The following is a 20,763-nucleotide window of genomic DNA, read 5'->3' as shown; positions in this document are numbered from 1 at the left end:
AGAGAAAACAATCCTCTTGCAGACCACAGTAAATAAAATAACAGCGGTGGGGTGATTTGCAACCATGTAACAGAGCTTTCGTCCGGGTCTGCTTCTCCGGGCCTCGAGGGCTGCAGTGTTCCTGCTCGGCGGGATCTCGGGTCTCGTCCTCGGTGACAATGGCCCAGGCCCGCGCCCTCCTCGCTGCCCACGCTGGGCTGACTTACAGCGCCCGCGGAGCTGCGGCGGGGTGCAGGCCCTGCAATTTAGGGTTTCTGCAGAACGGGCTGGATTTTCAGGAGTGTGGGCCAGACTTAAAAACAGCCCTCGCTCATCCCATTAACCGTTTCCTGGCGCGGCCGGAGCATCCCACAGAGCAGGGCTCGCTCCATCCCGTGACTCCGGAGCCCGGGGCGCAGGGCCTGGGGGACAGCTAGACAGATGCCGGGACTCACTCCTCAAAGGTCGCCTGAAAACGTGGGCTCCTTTCTACACGCCTTGCAGGGTGGGAAGAGGGGAAGGGCCCAGAGACAGGGAAGGAGAGAAGGAGAGACAAACCCCAGTGAATGGAGGAGTGGAGAGGCCTCTCGTTCGGGTTTGTATTGATCTCATTAAAGCCTGGGGAGAGCTGATGAGTCTGTGATTATTTTAATGACCATGAAACCTATGCATTCAGAGAAATAAATGAAGCTATGTAATCACCTTCTAAGTCATTCATATTAAAGGGCGGAGGAGAGGACCCGGGGCAGGAGTGCGGTTATGTAATAGCATTTACATCACACAGGCACCACAGGAGAAGGTAAACCGGGGTGGAAGCGTCCGGAGGAGGAGCCCCGAGCTCAGGCCTGTGTGGCCAGGACCTGAGAGGCAAGGAACAAGTTCGAGGCCAGCCCGAACTACACAGTGAGACCCTATCTCAAAAAAACAAACACAGAAGAAGAGGAAGAAATGAAGGAAGGAGAAGGAGAAGGAAAGGGAGGGAGAGGAAAGGACAGGAAGAGGAAATAGATAAATTAAAGAATAACAAAATTCAGAAATTTACATCATAGTAAAGTTAATACTGAAAGCAGGAGCTTTGAATTCTTATTTTGTTCTGTTATTTTGGTACCAGGGATTGAACTCGGGACCTTCTGCTTGCGAGGCAGATGGCAGAACCACTGAGCTAAATCTCCGGCCCTTGAATTCTTAATTCCATGAGACACTGCCTCTTATGGAGAAGGCTAATGAAGATTTCTGATTTCAATTTATCAATAAAATGCCGTCCTGGAGTTTGCTTTTCCATATATTTACTTAGTCTTGTGGTAACATGATTGATAATACAAGTACTTATGTATACATTTAAGAATTTTTTTTAAAAAAAGAATGATATTAATTGACAAGCAAAAGGAAAGAGCTTCAAAATGGAAATTTTATTTTAGCTTTTTTTAATGTTAAAAAGTTTTAAGTTGTGATTGTTCTCTCTACCAAGTTCTTTCTTTTCTTTCTTTTTTTTTTTTTTGGTACTGGGGATTGAATTTGGGTCCTTGTGCTTGTTCAGCAGGCGGTGAAACCACTGAGCTAAATCCCCTGCCCTATCTACCAAGTTCTTTCATTCATCACTGACACAGATGTTAAAATTTTAAATATATACCAATATTTATTTAAATGCCACAAATCTCCTGGTCTATTTCTTTTTTTTCTTTTCTTTTCTTTTTTTTTGTTACCGGGGACCGAACTCAGGACCTTGCACTTTCGAGGCAGGTGGCGGCTCCTGATCTATTTCTAAATAAATTTTAAGGACTGCCTGGTTGCTGGGGATGTAGCTCAGCAGCACCTCGCCTACCTGGCAAGCTGAAGGTCCTGAGTTCAATTCCTGGTACCTATAAAAAAAAGTGAGAGAAGGTAGGTGTCATGGTGAACACCTGTGATCCAAGTACTTCAGAGGCTGAGGCAGGAGGATCATATGCAGTTTAAGGTCAGCCTGGGCTACACGATGAGTTCAAGCCCAGACTGAGCTATCTAGTGAGACCCCATCTCAAAATACCAAGAGAAAATAAAAATAAAAAGGTGTGAAGGACTGCCTGTTTTTGAAAACTGGTTTTTGATGTCTTTATCTCATAGAAGTTTTTATTTCATCCTAGTTTAGAGGTTAAAACAATGTAACTTTAAAAAAAAAATCAGAAAGGCAAAGAAAAAGGCCAGAAAAGCACAGAAAGAATGCATTTCTCTCTGACAGCAGAGAGAAAACACAGTGATAGAGGCCAGCTGATTCCTAAAGGACTTGCAGCCTGGCCAGTATGCATCAATCTGTCAAACCTGCAAACAAAAACACCATGGGCTTTAGCAGAATGGCAAGTGACAAATGCAGATGTGGCTCGGAAAAGAATCCTTTGCTTTTTCAACACCTGCAAGAATTCCAAAACAACTGGTGTGCCTTTTCCTCTGCCCAAGGCTCCTGCTGACCCTAGGCTCAGAGTGGCAGAGGGAAACTGCCCAGGATGCGCAGGGCCCTCGCCCCATGGACGGGCAGCGCCGGGCACCAAGCATTGCAGCCGGGAGCACCTGCTGCAGGGGCAGGAGAGCTGGGCCCAGGGCAGCCTCCGGAAGGCGTTGAGAGCAAGCTCAGGTGAGTCCTTCAGATGGAGGGTGCCCATCCTTCGAGAAAAGGGCCTTCCAGAGGTTGCTGTTCCACCCTCACCCTGCAGGTATACTGTCTCCTTTTGAATTGCCTCCCACGTTTTGGTTTAGGTAATTTTGCAGCACTGTTGCAAAGTACTGTTTTCTAGATACTTAATAGTCAAAAAATAAAAATAAAATTTAGTTTAGACTTTTTAATTTTTTTGTGTGTGTGGTACCGGGGATCGAACTCAGGTCCTTGCGCTTGCGCAGCAGGCGGCAAAACCACTGAGCTAAATTCCCGGCCCACTTTTTAATTTGTTTGCTTTTTTTCTTTTCTTAAAACAGGGTCTCACTGTGTAGCCCAGGCTGGCCTCAAACTCATGGCAATCCTCCTGCCTCAGCCTCCTGAGTGTTGGGATTACAGTCATGCCACACCATGCCCACTTTAGACTTTTTAATTTTAAAGCAGAGGCATAGCTCATTCCTGAGAAACGTTACCACTGCGGGCATTTTAGCTGGTATCATCTGAAGCATTACCCTCATAACACCAATACTATAAAAAATGGGCCACATAAAGTCTTAAGGTTATCAGTTAGAACTGGATGTGGTGGCCCACACCTGTAATGCCATACTCTGGGAGGCTGAGGTAGGAGGATTTAAAATTGAAGCCCAGTTTGGGCAATTTAGCAGCTTAGTGAGACCCTGTTTCAACATTTTAAAGAGGTCTGGGGATGCCGGGTGTGGTAGTGCACGCCCATAATCCCAGCACTCAGAAGGCTGAGGCAGGAGGATTGTCATGAGTTCAAGGCCAGCCTGGACCACATAGTGAGTTTAAGGCCAATCTAAACTGCACAGTGAGACCCTGTCTCAAAAACAAAACAAGGGCTGGGGATTTAGCTCAGTGGTACCGTGCGTGCCTCTGAAGTGCGAGGTCCTGAGTTCAATCCCCTTTACCCAAAACAAAAAACAAAACAAGGGCGAGGATGTAGCTCAAGGCAAAAGGCCCAGTGTTTGATCCCCAATACCACAAATGAAATAAGCAAACAAATGAATATATAAATTAATCCATTTGGTAGAGGAAAATATCCCTTTCATCTGACAATTTCGGTTGCTTGGTAGTATTTTTGGGTCAGTTTTTTGGTAATATTTTTCAAGTCTTCCGTAAAAGCATTCTGTTACTCCTGGGTGTGGTGGCACATGCCTGTCACCCCAGACCTTGAGTGGCCAAGGCAGGAGGATAACCACAAGCTCAAGGACAGCCTGGGCTACATAGTAAGGCCCTGTCTCAAAAATACCAAAAAAAAAAAAAAAAAAAAAATCAAAAAGTAAAGAGAGCATTCTGTGGACACCATAGCGAGGTAGACCTTGGGCTAACAATTTAGTGCTAAACGTAAGGGTAGATGGGCCCTGGTGTGTCACGGCTAGAATGGGGCGGAGCAGGCTGCCCGGGGCGGGGGCGGGGGGGGGGGGTCCTGTTCCCCAGCAGCTGGATAGAGGGGCTGCCCAGCCCTCCTTCCAGGAGGCACCAAGCCCAAGCGGAGGTGACTGGTCCCCAGCAGGGCATTGCCACCGTCCTCCTGGAAACAGCAGATGCCAAGGGGTTTGTCGGAGTTGGTCGGGGCTGCGATGCCATAGCGGCTATGGTGGCTTCGTTCTCGCCAGGACGCCGCAGGGGTTGTGGGGGCGGCGGGCGTAGCCGTGGGAATGGTGGCCAGGAGACCTTAGTGGAGTCTGGGTGGCGCAACCAGGTCTGCAGCTGAAACCCAGCTGGAACAATTTATTATGAGCCACTCAGAGATGTGCGGTGTGGAGCTACACTGTTACACTGTGTCGCCCTGATCTTGGTATGTGCTACTGTAAACTTCTCACATGGTGTAACTCAGCAGCCGGAAGTAAACAAGACTGATAAATATAGTGACAGTGAAATCTAAGACACATCTTTCTTACTTTTTTTTTTTTTTGAGATAGTGTCTCGCTATGTAATCCAGGCTGGCCTTCAACTCACTGTGTAGCCCAAGTTGGCCTGAACTCATAGTTATCCTCCTGCCTCAGCCTCCCAAGTGCTAGGAGTATAGGCATGTGCTACCACACCTGGTTTAAGACACATCTTTTTAAAACACCTTGAATACTTCATTTTTTCCACCCTCTGCTTTACAGCTGCAGCGTCTTTCACATTTCTAAATTTTGTCATTTCTTTCCTTGGAGCACAATGTTACAGTTTGTGTCTCCTCAGCATTTTCAAACTTTCAGATGAACATCAACAATCAGGTGACACCTGTTCCCCTACAAAACAGACCCACAAATCTTTTTTTGCATAGAAGGGAAGTTCAACTTGGAGAAGTCATTTGCCTGCACTCAGAAGTCATTGAATGACTGGCTGAGAGTCAAATCAAAGCTCAACTTTCTAGCTTTGTGTTATGCTTTCCCCATGTGGGAATGAGAGAAGTCCAGTAATAATATCCAGCTATCACTTATCTATCATCTATCTATCTAGATACAGGTACAGTTATAAGTATAGATACAGCTATAGATACAAGTAGAAAAATTTCTTCTGTTTTTGGATTTCAGATCATGCTGGAATTAGAGGAGGATTATTTAAAAGGGTGTTCCTAGGCTGGGGATTTAGCTCAGTGGTTTTGTCGCCTGCTGCGCAAGTGCAAGGATCTGAGTTCAATCCCCAGTACCAAAAAAAAAAAAAAGATGGTTAATTTTTGTGGGCTGGGGATTTAGCTCAGTGGTTTCTCCAACTGCTATGCAAGTGCAAAGACCCAAGTTCGATCCCTGGTACCAAAAAAAGAAAAAAGAAAAAAAAAACTTGTTCCTGCCAAAGGCAGGGCAGGCTGGTAATCCCAGCACTGAGGGAGGCTCACAAGTTCAAGCCCCACCTGGACAATTTAGTGAGACACTGTTTCAAAATTTTAAAAAAATTTTAAAGAATGGGGATAGAGCTCCATGGCAGAACATCCCTGGATTTGATCCCTCCTATTGCAAAATAAATAAACAAACAAACAAACAAACAAACAAACAAATCAGCAGGCATTCCCAGAATAAACCTTGTGCTGTGCTGAGTGTGGCAGGGGGGATGCCGGGGATTGAACCCAGGGCTTTTGCACTGACCTACATCCCCAGCTGTGATGGACAGCTGATTGTGTCCACATGAGTAAGAGTAGCTCAACTAAATTGGCTCAGCAACTCTGCACCCTGGAGTCACCTGGGTTTTAAAGGGGAAATGAAGAAGGACAGATTTGGTTCCGTTTCTTCAGAGGAGCTCCAGTCTTTGCCTTCACCTTGGACATCCTGACTTCCAGTGCAGACCTTGCAGTTTCTGGTGTGGATCCTTCAGCTTCCAGCATAGATTCTTCAGCCTTCTATCACAGGCCCATTGGCCTCCTGATACAGGCTCACAAGGGACACTGTGGTGAGCACAAGGCCTTCGACTGGATCCTTCGGTCTCCAGTGTGCAGACAGACCCTCTGCAGTCTTCCTCATCCGATTCTGCGGCTGGCCGTTGTAAGCCAATCTTGTAAATTCTTAGAGAGGTGTATATCTTATGTCATATGTGTTTCTCTAGTAAAGATTGACTGATACACCAGCCTTTAAAATGTTTTTGATAGGGTCCTGCTTAGTCACTCAGATTGGGTTTAAACTAACTCTGCCTGCACCAAAAGTGTATTCATCCATATTCAACTGCTGTGTGCATTTGGAAGCCACTGTCTAGAGAAAGGTCTGTGCTTGGATGAGGTATTATCATATTATCAATGGGCAATCTGTTTTTTGTTTTTTGGGGGGTTTTTTTGGTACCGGGGATCAAACTCTGGTCCTTGCGCTTGCGCAGCAGGCGGTTAAACCACTGAGCTAAATCCCTGGCCCAATGGGCAATCTGTTTTAACAGAACAATAACTTAAAGTCAATATAATTGGCTTTTATATGCATTTGTTAATAAAGTTTTGTTGTTGTGTCTTTTTGTGTTTTTATTGTACTGGGGATCGAACTCTGGACCTTTTGCTTGTGAGGCAGGCAGCAGAACCACTGAGCTAAATCCTCGGCTGTGTTTTTGTTTTTGAGATAGGGTCTCACTGTGCAGTTCAGGTTGGCTTTGGAGTTGCAGTGATCCTCCTGCCTCAGCCTCCCAAGTACTGGGATTATAGGTGTATGGCACTACACCCAGCTGGATCATTAATAATGGTGTATAAAATGGGTTATTTTATACACCTGCCCCTTCTGCAGCCCTTGTTTTATAGTCAAGCCTAAGATGTTAGCATTTGCTTTGAAGTGGAAACTCTGGAGCTAGCCTAAATGCCACCAGTAGGAGAACAGTTAAATGAATGCTATCTACTGGGAGAAGTTACACAGAATATGACAAAGGCTAAGTAAGCTAAATCGGTCTGTTTACCGGGATGTTCTCCCTGTACTGTAAAGTTTATATAGCAAAATCTCATTTGCCTAAAAAAATCACTCATGTGTATTCATAATAATATTGCCAGACATGGTGGTGCATGCATGTGATCCCAGCACTTGGAGGTTGAGATAGGAGGATGGCCATAAGTTTGAGGTCAGCCTGGGCTACATAGTTCAAAGTAAGCCTGAACTACATATAGCAAGACCCTGTCTCAAAAAGCCAAAAGAAAAATTAAAATTTAAAAATCACCCATGTGTATTGATAATAATATTGCCAGATGTGGTGATGCACTCCTGTAATCCTTGCAGTCAGGAGGCTGAGCAACAGGATCATTGCAAGTTTGAAACCAGCCTGGGCTACATAGTGAGACCCCTGACTCAAAAGGATGAAGATAATAATAATCATAATTTTTACCCTTACATAATTTTTACTGTGTTCCTAGTCCTACTGTAGGATGTTCATGCATAAGCTTGCTTGATTCTGATAATAATCATCCCTACTTATAGAAATTATAAAAGGTCATACATATGGAGGGAGTAGACCCTGAACTTGAACTGTCTAGATCCAGAATCTATGCTCTTCATTATCTATGTATCTATGAGTCTATCTATGTATCTATCTACGTATCTATGTATTTATTTATGTATCTATGTACATATCATCTATCCCCTCTCCCTCTCCTCTCCCTCTCTCTCCCTGTCCATCTCCCCAGTCCCTATCTACCCCTCTTGTGTCTCCCCCTCTTGTTGGATACCCACATACTCAGACACCCCCTTCGTGAGCTGCAGTGGATGCATCTTCCCGGGATGACACAGGAGGCACCAGCGGGCCTGCTCCTCCAGCGGTCTGCAGGGCGTGGGCGAAAACGTCAGAGCAGGCGGTCCTTAGGGTGGTGGCTCACATATTCATGTTATTCTACTCTCTGTGGGCGTGAGGTTTGACAGCTTTTTCTTTCTGTGACAGGATCTTTTCCTTCATTAGGACCACATCGTCCCTTGCACGCAACAGTTTCCTGTTCTTCTGGGCATGGGGGCACATACCTATAATCCCAGAACTCTGGGAGGCTGAGCCAGGAGGATCGCTGCAAGTTCGAGGCCAGCCTGGGCTATATAGTGAGTTCAAGGGCAGCCTGAACTACATAGCAAGACGCTGTCTCAAAAAAAAAAGTTTTATATCCTGATTAAATGGAGTCCTAAGTGAAAGACTTGTACTAGGGCTGAGGTAGAGTTAGAGGCCAGGTAGAGCAAAGCCAAACTGGGATGAAATATGAGACTCTGGACCTGATGAGTGCTTTTTCCAACTTGATCAACCAAGTGCAGACAACACATCTTTCTTTCATCCTCCTAAGGCCCTGTACAGAGGTAAATGATTTGCCTCAGATTTCATTCCAGTTTGATGTTGAATGGCTTTTTCCCCCCCTTTTTTTTGGCAGTACCAGGGATTGAACCCAGGGCCTTTGAACTGAGCTACATCACCAACCCTTTTTATTTTTAATTTTGAGACACAGTCTAGCTAAGCAGCTAAATTGCCAAGGCTGGGCTCCAACTAGTGGTCCTCCTGCTTCATCCTCCCAAAATGCTAGTATTAATAGGCATGCTCCTCCATGCTTGGCTTTAGTATTCAATATCTTTTAATCCATTTTTTCCTTAAAAATATGTTACTTAGGTCACTATCTCTAAGCTTACTTTCTAGGATTTAGTTTCCATTTGGTTTAAGATTTCATATTAAAAAGACTGACAGGGCCGGGGATTTAGCTCGGTGGTTTTGACGCCTGCTGCCCAAGCACAAGGACCCAAGTTCGATCCCTGGTACCAAAAAAAAAAAAAAAGAAAGACACATTTGTAAAAATTATTGTGCCTTATTTCCTTTCCTTTTCTTTTTTTTCTCCTTCCTTCCTTGCTTCTTTCCTTGGTTTTGATCTTATGGAATAGGGTCTCACTATTTAGTCCTGGTTGGCCTTGAGCTCATTATGTAGACCAGGCTGGCCTCAAACTCACAAATCTCCTGCCTCAGCCTACTGAGTACTGGAGTTACAAGTATGTATTACCATAAATACTGGCTAAAATACTAGGATTACAACATTTACTCATCACCACTGATTTTTTTTGTTGTTTTGGTACTGGGGATAGAACTCGGGACCTTGCGCTTGCGAGGCAGGCGGCGGAACCACTGAGCTAAATCCTCACCCCATCATCACTGAATTTTAACTCCATATGTTTTTATTTTTTGAGACAAGGTCTTGTTATGTAGCCCAGGCTGTCCTCAAATTTGTGATGATCCTCCTGCCTCAGCCTCCCAAATGCTGGGCTTACAGGTATATGCCACCATGCCTGGCTTTAACTCTTTCTAAAGTAAATATTTGTATTTCTAGTAAAATGTGTTCATAACACCTATGATGACACTCTATTTCCTGAATGAATAAAGATTTAGAGTGATCTATTAAAATAGGTAATGGCTCTCTGCCCCGCCCCCTCCTCGCCCCCTCCATGCGTCCCCCCCCCGGGGGGGGGGGAATATATATATATATATATATATGAAATAGAATAGGTAACATTCCCTGAATTCAATAAATACAAAGATAGATAATATGCAGCAGCCCTACTTCGTATGATCCTAGAAATTTTATTTTTAAAACTATTAAATACCAATTTCTTTGCAGCCAGGCATGATGGCACATGCCTGTAATCCCAGCACTCAAGAGGCTGAGGCAGAAGGATCACACAGAGTTCAAGACCAGCCTGAACTTGAGTGAGACCCTGTCTCAAAATAAAACAAAAAATTTAAAATTAAAGAAATGAAAAATACATACTTTTCTGTGCAACGCTCGGAGGGCTCACCTGCCTGCCCGGCAGCCTGGATCATGGCCACCCCTCTACCTCAGGTGGCTCACCCATTCTGCAGGCACTGCTGTTGTCACAGTCCCTCTTCAGGCTCCTCCACGTGGGCACGTTCATAGCTTCTCTCCAGCTTATTATATGTGCCAGTTGCTCTTTTGGGGAGAGCTGGGACCCAATTTTGAGGACTTTTTTGGGTATTTTTAAATTCCAGTCCTTCCTTCCCTATACAACATCGCAGCTTCTGTGGTGGCTGCTTAGTCTTCCCAGCTCTGAGTGTCTTAGAAGTGTCTGGTGCATGTAGACAGTCTCAGTTGCCCTGATGCAATGAAAAGTAGATAACTCACAATGCTTGACACAAGCAGCACAGCTCCAGGTTTTGCTGATAAATTAAGTCCCCAAACCACAAGGTATCAGAGGTCAGGTGCTCTTCTGCTTATGACCAGGTTGTGTCTCAATAAACTCCTCTTAAACTGAAAATACCATACATTGAAAATGCATTTACTATGAACAACATACTGAACATTGGTCCTTTCTCCTCCTGTTCCTCCACTCCCCCACCTCCTCCTTCTTCGTCCTCTTTCTTCTCTTTGAAACAGGATCTCGCCGTGTAGCCCAGGCTGGCCTTAAACTCACAGTGATCCTCCTGCCTCAGCCTCCCAAGTGCTGGGATCACAGGCATGCACTAGCACACCTGGCTCAGATTAGGTTCTTAAACATCCTTTTTCTTTTTTTTCAATGTGAGAAGCTAACATGAAAACTAAGCAATAGGTGATAGTTCAGATGATTTAGAAAGACTATAAAGATATTGAGAAATGCTGGGCATGGCGGCACATGCCTGTAATCCCAGCACTCAGGGGCCTGAGACAGGAGGATTGCTTTGAGTTCGAGGCTAGCCTGGGTTGTATAGCACGACCCAGGCTCAAAAAAAAAAAAAAAAAAAAAAAGAAAGAAATTGCTAGACTCTGACATTGAAAGTTGATCTCTCAGGGGTTTCTTTCTTTCTTTCTTTCTTTCTTTTTTCTTTGATACTGGTGTTCAAACTCGGGACCTTGCACTTCCAAGGCAGGCAGTGGAACCACTGAGCTAAATCCCCAGACATGAAAGTTGATGTCTCAGGATTGGATTTTGGTTGTAAGAAAGTTTTTGTTAATTTTTGGTTTTGGTTTGTTTATTTGGCAATGTTAAAGTTTAGACCCAGAGCCTTCTAACTGAGCTACATCTCCACCCCTTTCTGTTTAGTTGTTTTTGTTTTCTTTTGTTGTTTTGAGACAGGGTCTCACTATGTAGTCCAGACTGCTCTTGCACTCACTATGTATCCTGGGCTGGCCTAAAACTCATGGCAATCCACCTGCCTCAGCCTCCTGAGTCCTAGGACTACAGGTGTATGCCACCTATTTGGTGATTTCTGTGTGTTTAGAAAGGTTTTATTAATACAGGTAAACTAAACCTTTTATTTATTATTCCTACAATATTCTGCAAACATTTTCAATACAAGGAGGAAAAGCCCAGGAGAAATAAAGGTAGCTTTATACAACTTTGTTTATCCATACTTCCTAAGATGTTAAAAGACAGCTGTCCATAAAAATCAAAGGGATCATGCTGGAGCACTTGCCTACTGTGTGGAAGGCTTGATCCCCCAGACCACACAGTATTTCCAGGTAGTTATTTAATGAATTTATATGGGGTTGCCTGTGTTTGACTTCTGGAAATGCCCCCCCTTCACACACACACACACTTTTTCCAAGACAGGGTCTCACTATGTGGTTCAGGCTGGCCTTGAACTCACTGTGTTGCCCAGGTTGACCTGCAACTCACAGGGACGCTCCTGCTTCAGCTTCCAAAGTGCTAGGATTATAAGCGTGAGCCACCATGCCTGGCAACTTCTGAAAATTTGATCTTCACATATGAAAGACCATTTTAAAATATATACAACCGAAAAATTTAGCAAAATTCACTTTTATGCAAATGTAATTTTTCCCAATTGTATGTCCTTCAACTTTTTCTGTTTGTTTGTTTTTGGTACCAGGGATCGAACTCAAGACCTTGCACTTGTGAGGCAGGCATGGTGCCACTGAGCTAAATCCCTGGCCCTAACTTTTCTTTCTTTCTTTCTTTCTTTCTTTCTTTCTTTCTTTCTTTCTTTCTTTCTTTCTTTCTTTCTTTTTTTAACTCAGAGCTTCATGCATGCTAAGCACATTGAGTGCCACTGAGCTAAATACTCAACATTTGTCTTTTTAAAAAAAACTTTTAAAATCTAAAATATGAGCTAGGTGTGGTGGCACATGCCTATAATCCCAGCACTTGGGAGGCTGAGGCAGGAAGATAACCCTGAGTTCAAGTCCAGCCTAGGCTACATAGTGAGACCCTGTCTCAAAATCAATCAATCATCAATCAACTCATTATGAAAACATTGTTCTTTAATATAAAATGTTGATGTTCTAGGATTATTAGAACACAAAAATAATTACAAGCCTATTTCTGTGAGTTAATCACTTGAAACATAAACTATAAAATGAGGTTGGTATCTGGCTCTTGCATTTATTAGGTCGATCAATGTGCATCTTACCCTGGGTAAGATGAGGTTGATGTTTCTTATTTCATAACAATATTTCAAGGATCTAACAAAGTTATGAATTAAGTGCTTTATAAACTATAGGACGTAGGGCCCGGGATTTAGCGCAGTGGTTCCAGTGCCTGCATCAAAAGCTCAGGGTCCTGAGTTCGATCCCCAGGACCAAAAAAAACCCAACAAAACTATAGGACATTAAATTAAATATTTTTACATTGTATCTAAGAGGGAATTATGACTTTTGCAAGATATCTTTACTATCACATAGTTTGTGTCTAAGCATAGATTCAACTCGCAGGAAGCAGAGTGGGCGCCTGTCTGACAGAGGAATAACACAGAAGAAATTAATCAACAGTTAGAGCCACGCTACAGTGGAGACAGTGTAATCACTCGTCCAATTCTTAATACAAAGGAAGTGGAAACGTGAGTCTAGAGGGGGAACTATCAAAGGTTCTCTTTATGAAGAGTGAAACTTTGAAATCCATCTATTTAAGATTAATCACTATTCTTTCAGTTAAGCTGTTGTCATCTCCAACTTTCCTTGAGTAGAAAATACTCTCTACTTCCAACCAAGTTATTCATGGTCCAATTTGTCCTGAGAATACTATAATAGGCTTTGCGAAGATAAGTTTTATAATAGGGATTTAACGGAGTGAGAAGCCGGGACAGAGGCCTCCGACACAAAGCGCATGTGTGGGTCTCGGGCTAGGTCCCCTCCCTGTCCTCTGTCACCCACCGGCTGCTCTCCCTAAGGGAAATCCTCCCTGAGCATCTGATTCCCGGCGGCCGGCGGGATGCAGAGGACACGGTTTTTCCCCTGCATGTTGCTCCACCGGAGCTGAGAGAAGGGGAAAGTGCGGTAAATACCCCTGAAGGGGGCGCGGGAGGGGCCCACCCCCCTCCCTGCTGTCCCTCAAGGCCGCATTAGGACCACAGCTCAGCTCCTTGGGAAAATAAAACTTAGAGTGGCCTCCTGGAAAAAGAGGGAAAAGAAAGAGTCATTGAGAATTTGTACATAATAGTTTTATTTTCCAAGCTTTTGATACCTTCAAACTGTTGAAAGTATAGGAAGCTACTCAGAGATGCCACTTTTACGTTTTCTCCTCCCTAATGTCTCTTTCCATGTTTTTTTTTTTTCTTTTTTCCTCTCATTTGTATCCAAATGAAGAACTGGTATTTGTTTTACAAATTAGCAAAGGACCCGGAGTGCAACAAGTTCATCTTCATTCTTGACTTTTTCTCGCTTTTTTCAGGGAGGGTGTCGAAGTTCCTTGTTTTCCCGTTTTAGATTTGGCTTTCTTTTTTCTTATTTTTCCATTTTAAACACTTCAAGAGATACACACAATTTTAGTACTGAAAAATACTGGAAACTCTTCACCTATCGATATTTGTAACAATTAGCTTCCCTTTTCTACACATTTTACTACTTCCACACTACACTTCTATTGTTGCAAATCTGCCTATCTCATTTGCCTATTTGTAACAAAGTACATAAAAGGCTAGCCGGAGCGTGGCTTAGAATACAAACTTCCATTTAAAGACCCCATAGATCACATAGGAATACTGTAACAAAACACAAACACATTTTTCAGTAAAAAAATTTTTTTAAACAGATTTCTTAATTATGCCCTAATGTGTTTGTAATGATGTCTGGCTCGCACCTCCTTCCGAGCTCCCGAACTGTTTATCCTGTCCCCAATAACACTCAGCGGATAGCTGTCACTCCTGGCTAAATCCTCGCTTAGGGTGGATGCTATTCCTCCTCGAGACAGGGTCAGGGGGTCACAATCGATTTCGGAGGCCACCTGGAGAGTCTAGGCCACGAACTGACTTAAAAAATTTATATCAGAGGCGGAAGGGTCCCCTCTCAGGGCCGGATCAGCCCCACACCCCCAGCGCAGGCCCGGGCTGCGGCAGGAGGGCTGGGCTGCTGACCCCGCCCGCTGACCTCTTCAAACTTCAGGAGAATTTTTTTGGCAGTTACCACGGTGACTGGTTACTGGAAAAGCTTATCCTTCTTACTGAATGGAGGGGGGAAAATTAGGAAAAAATATGTTAAAACCTACCTTGCCGAGATGCCTATCATGGTTAATGTTTTTTAAGGGGGGGTCGACTTAAATTGTGTATGGCTTGGATATAAATTTCCACTATTTTCCCCCAAAATGGAATCTGTAAGTTCTTTCAAATCCCCAAATTTGATATTTTAGAGGATACTACGGACTGTGTTTTTTAAATTAATCTTTTTATCTTTTCTCTTTTTGCATTTTTAGCCAATTGCAGAGAACAGTATGAATAATGCATTAATGTACTTTTAAACAATGTAATTTATTTGGAAATTCTAATACCTCTGCTTTTCTTTGAGAATAATCAGCTTTGAAATAAGATCCACAATAAATGCTAGTCTATTAGGAAAAAATACTGTAAATAATCATTTTGATTCAAAAACATGCTCAGGATTTTTTTTTCTTGAGAGATGTGTCCACTTTGCTTGACTTGACACAGTAAAATTAGAACAAAAGCAAGGAACTCTTTTACTATTATGTATTTTATCTTGTAAAAAATAACTTAATAAAACAGTATATTAAAAACAACATTGTAAAATTTAGTACATATAATAAAAGAACACTCAGGAAAAAATACAATATGCACTTTATTTTACAGCAATGAACATCAAAATTTTTAATAAGCCACAGTTTATCTTCCATGTGAATAGCAAATGCTATCTTATCCTAATGTTTCACAGCAACAGAAATACTAGGAATTAAAACTTAATTCCTCTCCCAGCACTCAGGAGACTGAGGCAGGAGAATCACTCTGAGTTCGAGGCCAGCCTGGACTACATAGTGAGTTCAAGGACAGCCTGAACTACATAGCATCTGTCTCAAAAAATTTTTTTCTTTAATTACCCCCTCTAAAACAAATGAAAGCAAAAAAAAAAAATCATTAAAGTGGTTCCTATGTGTTGCTTGAAATTATATAAGAATCATAATAATTTAGGAGTATAATATTCTTCAATCATAGTACTTTTAAAACTATCAGAATACTGTACAACTGGGCCAGGGATTTAGCTCAGTGGTTTTGCCACCTGCTGTGCAAGCGCAAGGACCTGAGTTCGATCTCCGGTACCAAAAAAAAAAAAAAAAAGAATACTATACAATGAGCATTGACATTGTTTTGTTTGTTTCTTTTTTTGCTTGTTTTTTACGAGACACAGTCTCACTCTGTAGCCCAGGCTGGCCTCAAACTCACCTCAATCCTCCTGCCTCAGCCTCCCCTGCTGGGACTGCAGTTGTGTGCCACTACTATGCCTGGCGAGGGGTTTTGTGAAATGAAACCACTGATCTTTATTGTTGTTATTATTCTGGACCTCTCTTAATTTTCTCACCTACTTCTAACAAGATCCAGATTCTAGAAGTTTGAAAAGACCTCCTCCACACACACATACATATGTATGAAAAGATATACACACATGAATGAATGTATACAGGCGTGCATGCACACATACATGCAGACACACATGCGCACGTGCACACACACGGATATGGTGAAGCACTGTGAGGACAGGGTTGATTTGCATTTTAAAATGTAGAAAAAGGAATTCAGATGTGTCATGTACAGGTACCCATTCCCCACAAGGAATGTAAACATGTACTAACAAAATCAAATAAAGAAAAAAGAAATCTTTTAAAAAATAATGGCTATATAAGAAAACAATATCTTCGGTCTAAATATCATTTCTCATCTTGATTTTAAGCCCCTCCTCCAAAAAAGATGAATCACAGGAATATAGTAGCTGTCTCCCCAAAAATGGATGCAGGCATTTCAGAGAAATGGTTTAACCTAATCTTGAACATATTTTTTTCTGTGACCCATTTGTACTGTTTTGTAACTGCCATTGAGTTCCTGTACTGGAATGGACATAAAACAATTTATTAATCTTAATTTTAAAAAATATAATCCAGAGCTGGGTGTGGTCACACACATCTGTGATTCCAGCACTCAGGAGGCTGAGAGTTCAAGGCCAGCCTGGGCTACATAGTGATACTCTGTCTCAAATAAAATAAATATATAAATAAAAGGGCCAGGGATTTAGCTCAGTGGTTCTACTGCCTGCCTCTAAAGTGCAAGGACCCAAGTTCGATCTCTGGTACCAAAAAAAAAGAAAAAAAAAAATATATATATATATACACACACACAAGTCAGGAGTCACTTTTTTCCTTGTCTTCTCGTTGAAAAGGCCACAAGAAGGAGAGGTCGGACAGCAGGCCTGAGAGGGACCTGCCCAGCCACACGTGTGTAACTTGTGGTCCCTTGGTTACACAGCAGCAGCCAGGTGGGTTAGTGACCGTAGCAGCCTCATTCACTCCTCCTCTGCAGGACTCAGGCTTCATATCCTCCAGGCAGCTTCCTTCCAGAGCCTCAGGAGCATCAAGCAGGAAGTTCGGCCTCTGTGGGTTCTGACGACCGAAGACCAGAGTCCTAGAACGGAGCCAGCCAGGCCAGCGTCTCCTTACCTCGAGACTCATCCTGAGTAAACATTATTTCTATTGGATCTGAAAAGGGAAACAAAGGCAAAGTAGGAGGGGTGGCTCGCCGTGTGCACGGAAACAGGCCGAGAGCCTTCACTGTCCCTCCAGTCACACCCAGGATACCCGCCCCACCCTGAAGACCGAAAAGGCCTTTGCCAGTTTTCTTCATCAACTTTTACTGAAAGGACTATGAAGTAAGAGGAAACTCAGAAGGCCCGGATCACTTTCCATGGTGAAAATTCACTGGGCTGGACCTGAGCGAATATCTAGTCCTAGACTTCACACTACAGAGACTGAAGTTCGGAAGCAGAAACTGTCTCAAACCAGATTTGTAGATGTCTCAGCTAGAACCTAGATCCTGTAGGCATTTCCAGCCTATGTGGCCTCCTCACTGGGGTAGAGAACATGAAAAGCCCACCCCAGTAGACACATTCAGAGCCTTGAAAACAGTCATTCTGGGACCATCACACAAATTCATTGTAAAACTCATTCAAGTGAGCCAGGTGTGGTGGTATATGCCTGTGATCCCAGCACTTGGGAGGCTGAAGCAGGAGGATAACTGTGAGTTTGAGGCTAACCTGGGCTACATAGTGAGCTCAACTCCAGTTCGAGCTACACAGCAAGACTCTGTCTCAAAAGACCAAAATAATAATAATAATAATAATAATAATAATAATAATACGGGGCCGGGGATTTAGCTCAGTGGTACCGCGCCTGCCTCACAAGCACCAGGCCCTGAGTTCAATCCTTGGTACCGCAAAAAACAAAACAAAAATAATAATAATAAAATAAAACTAGAGGTGGTGGCCCATGCCTGTAACCCAGCACTGGGGAGGCTGAAGCAGGAGATTCACTGTAAACTCAAGGCCAACCTGAACTACATAGCAAAACCCTGTTTCAAAAAACCAAAAAATGAGGGGCTGGGGATTTAGCTCAGTGGTTCCGGCGCCTGCCTCACAAGCACAAGTTCCCCAATTCCATCCCCGGTTCCAAAGGTACCAAAAACAAAACAAAACCAAAAAATGAAAAAAAGAAATATGTGCTCTTAATTGCTGGTACCCTGACCACCACATTTAGGGTCTGCATAGTTCATACTGGCTATTATCCTGAAGCTTCCCTTCTAATTTGTCATGGTATTTGGGAAAAGATTATGATAAGTCTGAAAAATCGCCTTGGGCTCCCAGAGGAGAAATGGGTGAGGGATGCAATGGGAGAGGAGAGGTCATCCCAGTAAGAATGCTGGGAGGAGGGAGGCCGGCGCTCTCCAGGCAGGAGCTGGTGTGGAGGAAGTTTGGTGTGAGGAGTCCAGTTCGGAGGGTTTCTGTGTTCCTTCTGTTGCTTTCCGTGGGTGTTAGTCAAAGGAGACATCGCCGGTTCTCATCACATTTCCGTTTTTCCAGTTCCGGGGACAGAACCCAGGGGCACTCTACCCCTGTGCTCCGTGCCCCGCTCCTTTCTGTACACTGTAATTTTACTCGAGACAGGGTCATGCTAAATTGCCGAGGCGGTCCTCCAACTTGCGATCATTCTGCCGCAGGCTTCCGCTGAGCTGGGATTACCGGCCTGAAACAGTGGGCCCAGCTTCCTGAGTTAAATTTAAAAAGGGGCGGGGCGTGTGATCCCACCCCCCAGACCCCAGACCCCAGCTCTGGACAATGCTGAGGCAGAAGGTTTGCCAGAGTTTAAGGTCAGGCTGGGCTACAGACAGCGTCTGTTTCAAAAAAACAAAAAAGAAAAAAAGGGGTGTGGGGTTGGGGGATGGAGCTCAGTGCAAAGGCCCTGGGCTCCATCTTCAAAACTGAAAAAAAAAAAAAGTGTGTTTTTTTAAAAACAGGAAATAAAAAAGCACTCTGAGGTTGGGTGTGAAGAACGATTGCTCTACAACACAGAGCTGGGGTCCACTGCCTCACTGGCTCACAGCTGCCTCTAAAGCACGGTGACAGTCCCTCTTCCACCCACAGGCTTACTGCTAGAATGCAACTCTCATTCAAATATACAAATCTCTCTCTCTCTCTCTCTCTCTCTCTCTCTCTCTCTCTCTCCTTGTTCTTTTTTGCAACAGAGTTTTGCTATGTAGCCCAGGCTAGCCTCGAACTCAGTGATCCTCCTGCCTCAGCCTCCAGAGTGCTATTTTTCTTTCTAGAATCAAAGATGAGAAACCACTGAGCTGAGAAAAGAAGAGTCAGGAATCCTGAGGTTTCTCTCTGGCTTGCCTTGAGCTCCACGGGGACCAGACAGACTGTGCTTGGAGAAAGGCAGTGCAGGTGGCCGTGCCCACTTCCCCTGGCTCTCTAAGGCCCCTTGGAGCTGTCTGTGTGCACAGCTCCAAGCCCCAGGCTGTCCTGGGATCACTGTTAGCCAGGCCAGCCGGGGACAGCCCCAGCAGGTCCTGTCTGCTGCCCTACACCGCTGGGTAAGGAGGCCTGCTCTGTGAAGTCCTTCTGAGGTCTTCAGGAAACTTGGGAAGGCAGTGATGTTGACATCGAAACTCAGTGATTGTCAGAAGGGCCAGGCGCAGCAGCTGCCCCTGACCAGGTGCCCCAGCTTTCCTATCTGAGGGACAGGCCTGCCCGTGGCCACCAGAGGACAGGGAGGGAGGGACAAAAAGGCCAAGGTGTCAGCTCAGAGGCCCTGGCCTTGGGCATTTGGGAGTCACTAATGTCCACACCCACAAATTGAAAACAGAAAGTAAGTAAAACACAGCACTTAATGCCTTCATGGTCCAAGTCTAATGCACATAAGGTTTTTGTGAGACAAGGTCTCACTCTGTAGTCCAGGCTGGGTTTGAACACCTGGCAATCCTCCTGCCTCAGCCTCCTTCATGCTGGGATTACTGTCATGCAGCGCCACATCCAGATCACCATCAATTTCTTTTTTTTTTTTTTTCCACCATCAATTTCTTAATCCCCAAATACAAAAGCCTGGGAGTGAAGATTCATGCAAAGTTACTGCCCACAACACATTCAGGCTGACAAATCACTGATACCTGTGCCCCACCTGCAGCAAGGCTTTCAGGCGGTAGATAGGCAAATACAGCAGAGCTGCTGGTGAGGTGGGCAGGGTGCAGGCCACAGCCGGGATGCAGTTTAGGGTGCCCCGCCCCCTTCCAACGTGGGGACGGACGCAGGGGCCTGGCCTTCGCCGCTCGCTCTCTCACTCTGCCCATTTTCTCCCTGACCTGGCACCACCCACAGACACTTTGTCCTGCCCACCTCCAGGGAGCCCTTCTGGGCGTGCCGCTCCCTAGTCTCACAGGCCCTCACTGCTTTACAGCTGGGGTACTTGGTTCACTTTTGTTTGAAATCCCGGGTCTTTGAAATATCTTGGACTTCTAGATAGTTCTATGTACCTGCCTGTAACCCGTGATGCAGAAAATGATCAGGAATTGACATGAGATAAAAATGGTATTTGGGGTCCCAGGATTTAGCTCAGTGGTCCCACCGCCTGCTTTGCAAGCCAAAGGTCCTGAATTCGATACCCAGTACCAAAAATAAAAAATGATATTTGGTGGTCCACGACTGTAATCTCAGCACTTAGGAGGCTGAGGCTGGAGGATCTCTGTGAGTTTGAGGCCAGCCTGGGCTACATAGTGAGTTCAAACCCAGCCTGAACTACAGAGTGAGACCCTATCTCAAAAACCAAAATAAACAAAAAAGATAATTTTTACCTATGGATGCATTAGAATGAGAAGTGCATATTAAATTATTTAAGAATATAAGATGGGCCTGAAAAAGATCATCTAGCTGTTTGTTCATGGGTTAGTGCTTCTATCCCAATCATAAGCCTTCAAATTAAATGACCAGCCACAGCCCTGTAGGAGGTTGATTTAACTACAAAAGTTTGGGTTCAAAA

At 44.2% G+C, this 20,763-nt stretch overlaps 1 protein-coding gene across 27 annotated transcripts in view; it reads right to left on the bottom strand.

Moving 5' to 3' along the window:
- Positions 1-13,389: 13,389 nt before the first annotated feature.
- Fxr1 (FMR1 autosomal homolog 1) overlaps positions 13,390-20,763 on the bottom strand; it is an 877,806-nt gene continuing 870,432 nt past the window's right edge. For all 27 annotated transcript variants that reach the window (XM_087186580.1, XM_087186582.1, XM_087186581.1 and 24 more), the window contains one exon: positions 13,390-16,935. The gene's annotated coding sequence lies outside the window, so the exon portion shown is untranslated. The remainder of the gene's footprint in view (positions 16,936-20,763) is intronic.

This window comes from Heterocephalus glaber, unplaced genomic scaffold, assembly GCF_053883595.1.
Source record: "Heterocephalus glaber isolate CG9 unplaced genomic scaffold, H.glaber_assembly_v1.0 deba00001504, whole genome shotgun sequence".
NCBI lineage: Eukaryota > Metazoa > Chordata > Mammalia > Rodentia > Bathyergidae > Heterocephalus > Heterocephalus glaber.
Note: the sequence above shows the minus strand (reverse complement) of the source record. Positions and strands in the feature narration are given on the sequence as shown.